Source organism: Artemia sp. Qi Xiang Cuo, chromosome 18, assembly GCF_049724085.1.
Source record: "Artemia sp. Qi Xiang Cuo chromosome 18, ASM4972408v1, whole genome shotgun sequence".
Lineage (NCBI taxonomy): Eukaryota > Metazoa > Arthropoda > Branchiopoda > Anostraca > Artemiidae > Artemia > Artemia sp. Qi Xiang Cuo.
In genome coordinates, this window is record NC_142811.1 from 10,532,549 (window position 1) to 10,542,711 (window position 10,163).

At 32.7% G+C, this 10,163-nt stretch overlaps 1 protein-coding gene across 1 annotated transcript in view; it reads right to left on the reverse strand.

Moving 5' to 3' along the window:
• LOC148941198 (uncharacterized) overlaps window positions 1-9,137 on the reverse strand; it is a 54,714-nt gene extending 45,577 nt beyond the window's left edge. The window contains exon 1 of the mRNA XM_089103959.1: window positions 8,882-9,137. The gene's annotated coding sequence lies outside the window, so the exon portion shown is untranslated. The remainder of the gene's footprint in view (window positions 1-8,881) is intronic.
• Window positions 9,138-10,163: the final 1,026 nt, after the last annotated feature.

Below are 10,163 nucleotides of genomic sequence, written 5' to 3' on the forward strand. Positions count from 1 at the left end.
CATATTTATTAGATCTTCCGCAAATTGTTAAGTATGAAATAAAACTAAATAGGATGAAAATATGGTAAATTTTTCGTTATTAATATTATTGACTTACGAATAAAATTAAATATACCTCTCGATGCCTTTTTTAGGCTCTTTCCAAATATAATAATTATTTTTGTCGAAAATGAATTTTACCCCCACCCCTATATATACCCAATTCAGGGTATATATTTGCAGATTAGGGGGTTTAATTAATCCGTAAGTCAATAATATGAATAACCAAAAAACCCCCCACCCCCTAATTTGTAAATTGTAAATATATACCCTTCGTTGGTATACATAGGGGGGGGGGGTAAAATTCATTTCAAAAAAAATTTATTATATTTGAAAAGAGCATAAAAAAGACATCGAGTGATATGTTTACTTTATTCGAAATAACGAAAAATTTACTTTTAAATAGGATGAAAATAATATAGTTCAGAAACAAATTGGGACTATATATTTGCGCAATAGGAGGGTGGGGGTGAAGCATAGCATATATTAAATACGTAAACTTATTAGGTACTTTTTTTGCCTCTTCAACCCCCAAAAAACTAAAGTCTAAATCTTAGTCACGGAGTGAGCAATAGCTCACTAGGCAGCGAAAACCTGTTTTTTATATAACATCTTTGACATTTCAATGCGGTCTTTCTCGCGTGTTGCCCATATTCTAAGCAAGTACCGATCTTTCCACCATGCTGAAGACAATGGGTATATCAAAGTCTTGATCGGGTGACTTTGGTGAAAAAGGAGCAAGGGAGGGGGCTAGGTGTTCTCGAATATTTTTGTTCACTTAAGAAAGACTCTAGAACTTTTGATTTTCTATCTAATGAGCCCTCTCACGGTATTCTAGTATTACTGGTTCGATAAAATCACCCCGAAAGAAAAACAAAAAACAAACATACAAACAAACACGTATCTGTTCTTTCTTATGGCATTGATACCTCTACTAGCGGCCTCTGTGATATACTGAATCTGATGGTGTGATTTTCATTAAGATCACCTGATATTTAGAGGGTGTTTCCCCCCTTTCTAAAAAATTGGAAAAATTGTCTCACTCTTAATTGGGGTAACATTTAACTTGATGAATGTTAGGTATTTTTAATAAGCATCAAAATTTGATTTTTTTTTTATGTATCTATTGTTATCAAGGCTAGATATAAATTTCAAGGCTAAATAGCAAATATAAATTTGGAGGATCTAGTAAATTTCCCGAAATCTAGTAAAAACTAGTAAAAATTCACGATTTATAGTAAACAAAATTTTTTTTTTATTTTCCATAAATTCAGGGAAAAAAATTATCGTAAATATATGGCAATTTACAATTTTGCTTGTCTGTTTTACAATTTACAATTTTGCTTTTCCATCTCAGAGACAGAAAGCAGTCACCTATTTTCATAAACAACCACTTCACTTCCGGCGTCTAAAGGTCGACAAAATCAGCTTTCTGTGTATAAAATCTTACCAACTAAAAATGAAGATATAATGATACTTGGACTTGTGATGATCGGGAATATATTGGAATCAAAACAAAAGCCAACCACCCAAGGTGATCAGGTGAATCTCCTCAGTTTGAAAATTTTTATTGAGTAAAAAGGAGCCTGCTTAGAGAAATTAAAAGTAAGTAGAAAAGTAACATATATATATATATATATATATATATATATATATATATATATATATATATATATATATATATATATATATATATATATATATATATATATATATATATATATATATATATATATATATATATATATATATATATATATATATATATATATATACATTAATATGAAGATTTGCTGGATGTTTTCCAGAGAAATTGCTTAAGGATTGTTCTGGGTACCCGGCTGACTGACCGTATTTCGAACAATAGGCTGTACGAAAAATGTGGTTCAATACCGCTTTCTAGGTCTATAATGAGAGAAAGGTTGAGGTGGTTAGGGCATGTTGTTCGGATGAAGGATGACAGATTGCCGAAGATTGTTCTTTTCGGCCAACCATCTAGGGCTAAACGGAAAGCAGGTCGTCCCCGTCTGGGTTGGGAGGACGTCATAAAGAAAGATTTAAAGGAAATGGGAACTTCGTGGGCGGGTGTAAAAAGGGAGGCTTTGAATAGATTGGGGTGGAGGAGGAGCGTGCGTAGCTGTGTTGGCCTCAGGCGGCTTGGTGCTGCGATGAGTTGTTAGTAGTAGTAGTATATATATATATATATATATATATATATATATATATATATATATATATATATATATATATATATATATATATATATATATATATAAGCCTTTTTTATATAATAACCATTTTTGTCGGATAAGAATTATACCCCCACCCCTATTTATACCAATTCAGGGTATATATTTGGGTACATTTTTACCAAATCATATTATTGACTTACAAATAAAGTGAATATACCATTCGATGCCTTTTTTTATGCTGATTAAGAATATAATAATCATTTCTATCGGAAATGAATTTTAGCCCTCCCCCCTATATTTGTCAATTCAGGATATATATTTGCACATTTGGGGGTGGGGGCTATGTTAGGTTAGGGCGGCTAACATTCATTTCCGATAGAAATGATTATTATATTCGTAATCAGCATAAAAAAGGCATCGAAAGGTATATTCACTTTATTTGTGTCGCTTTATTTAGTTGTTACTCAATAATATGATTTGATAAAAATTTATCTATATTTGCACATTATAGGAGGGGGGGGGGGTAAATTTTATTTCTGATGTAAATGGGAGGTAGCCTAAGTTTAAACTTCCCCGCATCCCATATTACCTACCATCTCATATACGTAATAGCTTCTGTTCGTTTTTCAAATAATGTCGAGAAATCTGACTCCCCCTCCATGGAAAATTCCCTTCTCCCACGAATAATTCCTCCGTGGAAAGATCCTCCGACGCAACCCCTCCCCCGAAAACTGTCAGTAGGCTATACTCCCCAATAACCCGTAGCCTACTGTTTGTAAACAATGGGCAAAGCTCATAGCTTACAGTCTTTTCCATGGGGACTGTAGGGAGGGGGTCAAGTTATAATCAAAGACACATTTATTAGATCTTCCGCTACTTGTTAAGTATGAAATAAAACTAAATAGGATGAAAATATGGTAAATTTTTCGTTATTCATATTATTGACTTACGAATAAAATTAAATATACCTCTCGATGACTTTTTTTAGGCTCTTTCCAAATATAATAATCATTTTTGTCGAAAAGGAATTTTACCCCCACCCCTATATATACCCAATTCAGGGTATATATTTGCACATTAGGGGGTTTTCTTAATTCGTAAGTCAATAATTGAATAACGAAAAAAATTTCCCCCACCCCCTAATATGTAAATTGTAAATATATACCCTGAGTTGGTATACATAGAAGGGGGGGGGGGTGGGGGTAAAATTCATTTCCAAAAAAATGAATATTATATTTGAAGAGCATAAAAAAAAGGCATTGAATGGTATGTTTATTTTATTCTTAAGTCAATAATATGAATAACGAAAAATTTACCTTTAAATAGGATTAAAATAATATAGTTCAGAAACAAATTTGGTTTATGTGTTTTCAAAAGAGGAGGGGGGGGGTGAAGCATAGCATATATTAAATACGTAAACTTAACTAGGTGCTTTTTCTGCCTCTTCAACCCCCTAAAAACTAAAGTTTAAACCTTTGTCAAAGAGTGAGCAATAGCTCACTCTGTATATATATATATATATATATATATATATATATATATATATATATATATATATATATATATATATATATATATATATATATATATATACATATATAACAGACCTTCTTTTAAAGCAAAATTTATCACAGCAAAAATGTTTTATGTTCCCATCTTTTATGACCTTTACTAACACACACTTATTTTTCAGGAGCTTCGACGTGCATGTAAAAAACAGCGATGAGCGGTGCCAATATTCACGAGCTATTGATATACCAACAGGGCTTCCACTTTCCTCGAATTTTTGGGAGCTTCCCCGAAAATCTGTGTCTTCCCGAAAAAAATTTGGTTCCCCGATTTCCCGAAAATCACGGTGTCACCCCAAGTGACTATTCCTAGCAAACATTACTTTACATTCCATAATTTTTCGCTACTCTCTTGTTCGTTAATTTTCGTCTTCTTTGTTACTTTGCATAAAAACCAGACGGATACAATTGAAGTATAGACGGTTTTTCATGTGTTCACAAAAGTATCATTTCCTGCATTTAGATTAAACCATTTCAAATCCTCTAAAGTTCTTCAATTTACATCATTCGTGGTCAAGACAATCTTGACAAGATTAGACAAGAATTACACTTGAAGTTGTTTAACAGAACGCTCAGTTGGATGTTGGGTTTTGAAATTGAACTTTTAAAGAAGGAGAATTATTTTGAAAGCCAAATCATAAGTTTAAATTTAGTTTTCTTTTGCTATTTTTGATTTTGGACATACTGTATTAAAGTTTAACACTTAATGATTGAACGCATAATATATTGAAGGAAATTACCTTTTTGTCAGGATTTCTCACCATTTAAATTTTTGTTTCATTTGGCGTATAAAAATTAAGTTCTTTTCATTTTTATTTGAGAATTCTATTTGTCATAACACCTTTTATCTTCAAACGTATTCACCCTCCACTCCCCTCACAATTATTATTCTCGTCCCTTCACCTCTCTAATATTTTCAGTGGGTGTAATAATTTAGACTGCATTTTTAGGATCTTCTTACGGTCTTGAAAAGCTGTTAGTTAGGCGAAGGAAGTTTTATAGAAAATATATTCTGCTCCAATTCGGGGTAGCCAAGTAAATTTCTTTAAATATCTAGGCCTAATTTCTCAACGACCTAATTTTCAGAACTCAACTTTTTTCTCGCTTTGTTTAACTCCTCAAATGTGACTCGAATAATTTAAAATACTTTAAGTCATTCGGTTCCTTCATAGCTTGAGCAGCTGTCACATTCTCTCAAAGAGGAACTATTGCTTCATCGACAATTCGGTCCTTAAGCAGGTTCTTTGTTATAAAGATAAAAACAAAATGTTTTTTTCCAATTGAAAGTAAAGAGTATCATTACAATCTAAATAAAAACAGGAAGTGATCTGTATATGAAGGAGCTGTTCCTTCCTCCTCTCCTGCTCTTTACACTAAAGTTCTTTAAAATACTTCTCATTTAAGTTCAACGGTTCTTGTAAATGAGCAGGCTTTTTGAAAGAATTTTGACGAAAAGTCAAACTTTAGCATATATGGATTGCCCCCCCCCCCTCATATACAGAATATTTTTCTGGTTTTAAGTTTCGATGTTGCTTGAAAGACCTGTTTTTGTCTTAATTTTTGAATGTTTTTCAGTTTATGCCGGGAAATTTGATTGTTGTCCCTGGAAAAAAATTCCCCAACACGAAGTCCCCTCCATATATAATTTTTTCCCTTTTGTTTCTGTTCCTATTCAGCTAAGTCACTCCTTACAGTTCACTACCATAGACTGTTTGATTAGGGACTGTTTGTATTTCGTATGTACTGGGCACAAGTTATGAGATCCAGATCTGTAATACTGTATTTCATTATCCCAACTTGTATGTAATTTTCTCTTGGCTACAAAACTTTCATGTGTATTGAATTCATTAGAATTTGTTTTCTTATGCACAACAAAAATCCCTAAGGTCTGTTGAATGACTGCTAAACAGCTTCAGAGTGGTATCAAATCGCTTACGTATGCTCGAAATACAAAGTACATTCACCTGAAATTTCTACTTTTTAATATGACATAGTTCAAAGGGAAACCCTCAAAACTGTTGTCTTAGCTTTCCATTACGCTAAAATTTCGTGTAAACATCTCATTTTATGCAACTACATAGCGCTTTATCCATCTAGATCTTATTAAGTTTTATAGAAAATTTTTAGTTTTAAACCTCGTCAAATTTTACGTAATTCACTCAAAAATATTTCTATCGACGAAAAGTTGATTTTCTATCATGATATACAATTTTGTCAACGAAGAATAAAATAAACTTAAAATAGTTAAATTAACTCAGTAATCAGGCATCACAATAACCTACCCAAAATGAATTTCGTCCGATTGTTTTCAAATTTATAAATTATTATGGATCTGCGGCCAATTTCTTTTTTTTTTGTGAAAATGCAAAGTTGGGCGCCAGGCTTGCTACTTATCTCCATAAAAAAAAGTCTCAGCAACTGAAACATTGGGCTGGACACCCACATCACCAGCAAGGACTCAAGAGAATCTTAATTTTTATCGTTATTCTTTGTTGGATTTATTTTTACTCTTAAGTAATTGATATTTCAATATGGAAAATATTTTTTTAAAAGTTTCTGTATTTCCAAATACTTTTCTGAAAAATCTCCTTTTATGTCTCATCAGTTTCAGTGTAAAAAAGCTAAAACTAGCATTTCAATCCTCAATTCTTCCTAATTTTGAAATAGCATCCTTCTATCTTAGATTGGCCAAACATGAAAGGTAAATTGAAATGTGAGAATAGTTCAGCTCACATGATTATGCACATGATATTTCTTTATCAGCTACAGTCTGCGTAATTCTATTTTTATCAATAAGTGCTGATCATAAGTAGTGCAATCGAACTGCATATGCAAAGACCAATGCATGCAAAATGTTTTATTTTTTATGACCAAGGCACTTCCTATAGGAGTTGTCGTAGAAACTTTCAAAAAGGGATCATTTGTTTGTAAATTAAAATTTCCAGTGCCTTTTTTAAGAGTCAAAAGTGATTTGTATGGAGTCAGACTCCCCCCTCCAGCCCCCGACAGTTAGTTCTTCAAAAATATCCAATTAGAATTTTAAGATAGCCATTATGTTCAGTATAGTTAAAAGGTCCAGTATTTCTATCCTTGGGGATGGTCATCCCTTCACAGCTCAGGGCAAGGGCTGAAAGTGATAATGGTTGCCCATTATTGATATATAGGGTTTTTATGGAAAACCTCATATGTTAAAGTAAAGTTATTAGAGGGCAAATGTCCCCCCTCCACATCCTCTTCTCCTCAAATGTATCTGATAGAAATTTTGAAACAGGTACGTTGTTCAAAAACTGAAAGCAAAATTTTTTTACTTTTTTAATTTTAACATGTCAGGAATTTTAAGGCTTTAAGGAATAATCATCAGTAAATGCAGATTAAGCTGAAAATCCATGTTCTTTTGTTTTTGTTTCTTTTTTCAGTAAAGCGCAAAATATGTTCTGGTCTTGAGAAGGCATGGGGGGTTGTCACCCCTGTTTATGTTAATTTCTACTTATTTTGAGTTTGAACCAGTTATCTAATGCAATTTATGTTTTTTCCCAAGTTTCATTTATTTTTCATAGTGATTTGGTGTAGTTTTAGGCTGGGAAGATTATTCAACTTTATTTCTGCTCATTTCTGGTTTAATGGAGCCCTTTACTTTTCTTTGAAAAACTTATTTTTGTGAAAAGCTTTTTTTAATTAATTTCTTTATAAGGCTAGCCAGTGTCTTTAGTGAATTAACTTTTGGAGAATCATCATCCCATTGGGGAAATGTAGAGAAATAACCAACCTAATGAAAATTAGTGAGAATTAATGCTTCTTTAATGAGCACTAATATTTTTCTATTTTCCTTTCATAAAATACCTTCACACAAATATTTTTCATATTTTACTCATTGTTCATCAAAATTACTGACAGTTTAGCAGTTATTATAAGGTGTATTACGGCTTTAATGGATAAACCATTATGTATTTGCAGCTCATTGGTATTAACTTTGAAGTAAATACGATTTAAATTATACTTTTAACCTCTACGACATTATCTCTTGTCTATTCTATTGTTTTCTTTTTTTTAAGTGACCATTGGCAGCAAGGATATTTGAAAAGAATTTGACAAGCAGGACCCCCTGGATTTGGCCATACTCAGAACTTGCTATTAGTCCTAAAGGTACAGAATGTTTTTTGTATCCCAATGCCCAGAACCAAACGATACTTCTCACACGTTATTCTCGATTAAGGACAGGGGAGTGATCTTAGAAGTGTAGGATCTAGACCTAGATAGAAATATAAAAGATTTGTCTTGGGGGAAAATTTTATTGCTCTACAGCCCTTCAAACCTATTATCAAAGTATTCAATAAAAACCAAGTGGACTAATGATGGTAAGACATTAAACTCTTAAAAATAATTTTTATGTAAATTTTCTACGGGGGGGGGGGCTGGGGATGGCAGATACTCTGACCATGTCTAAATAGGCCACTAGAGACAAGGTAACTCTAATTAACCTTTGCTGTCAAATAAAACTTGCCTGCCCACGCAATGTCAGTGGATTGGATAATCCTCAGCCTTCTGAGCAATGTCATTGGATATCATCAGCCTTTAGAAAAACAGGGGATCCAATCCAATGACTTTTGAGGTTTGCAATAAGATTGAAGTGAGATATTTTGTGGAGCCTAATAGACAATATGTGGTGAAATACTAATGGATTGATAAGATAGATTTAAATATGTGTAAATTTTGATGAAGAGGGGCCAATCTAAAAAAAATGATTAAATAAAATTGATTTATTGGCATGAAGTCTTTAATATGGTTCTTCTCTCCAATAATTTCACTGTGTAGACTACACATATTGCCCATAGCACACAATGGAACAGTATACTTTAAAAAGCCCCTACTGACCCTAAACAAGTACTTCAATGCATGGGCGCCCATAAGCGGGGGGGACAGGGGGCGTTCATCCCCCTGGCTGAATGATGCTGCCTTATTTTTGTATTTTTACAGGGCATGTACCTAATGTACATGCCCTAACGTACAATAGTTCACTGGGGCATATAGGGGCAATAGTTCACAGGGGCATTTTTTAACCATATCTTCCTCTTTTGTCTTTACCTTTTGGTCACTTTCTGTTCTTCTTATCTGCAAAACATCTGTCATTTTTTTACTGCCCTTTTGTTTTCAAAGTAAGCAGCAAAATGACGTTTATCTTCCTTGCTGTTTGATTTTTTTGGGGTGGGGGAGTAAATGAAGATCAACTACAATAGGTGCTCTATGTTGTGTCATGTAAATTGCTGGGAGATGCATGTAGCTGTTTCAGACCCTCTATTTGAATCTTGTCTATTTCAACCTAGAAATATGAAGCATGTCAGAGAAAGTTCTAAAAGTTTAAAATGGTTAAATTGACTGTAAAAATCATTATCACTTCTCATTTCTATGTCCAAAAGTCAGTATGTTTAACTTACGTGGAGGATGTTGGATAAACAATAATATACAAACTAAAACATAATCTATTTACCTAGCCAGAACTGAGTACAAGTGTTGAAAAAGTAAGTTCCTCTCTAAATTGCAGACATAGTGTATTTTTCAAATTATAATTTCTATATTAACAATTATCCTGTCTAACTTTAAAATACTGCAAGTATTCATCAGTGATTAAGCTACCATCACCCTTGCTGTAGAATTGGACTCTCTCAGACAGCTGTAAAGATTTACTTCCTCCTAGCATTTGAAAACAAAAGTAAACTTTGCATCAGGGCTTAAATAAGTACTTACAATATGATTGTGTTCAAATTGTTAAATTAAACAGTGGTTTATATGTAAAACATTTTGAAAGGTTTTTTTGGGAACAATAGAACCTATAGTGCCAAAATGCCTGTAAGAATTTTTTTAATTCCTTTGTCTTTGACATTAAATATAAGTTTGGCTGAGCATTAAGGAGAATAATGGGCTATTGTGCATGATTTCAATTGTGAACCAATCAAGTAGCTTACATTCAGCAAATCCATATCTAATGACCTTTAAAGGAACTTTTACTTTAATCCAATGGTATTTTCAAAAGCAGAGGTCCTAGAAAAGTACACTCAAATGAATGTGAATAAAATCTTTTTTTGCCTAAATTAAAACAGGATAAGCCAGGTGAGATCTTTCAACTATATTGAATGAAATTCAAATGTCCCATAAAAATATGTTAAAACAGGGGTAAATTTAGGATTTTTCTATTACTTAGCTCTGTGCAAGGTGAAGGTATGCATTTTTAGGCTGATTCCAAATATAGTCTTGTAATTGCCAACATTAAAAATACGCCCCAGCCATCCTAATAGGGTCAAATATAGTCCTAGGTGCATGCAAAATTGGATAGAAATAGTATATATTTAATTTTTATTGAGAAATAGGC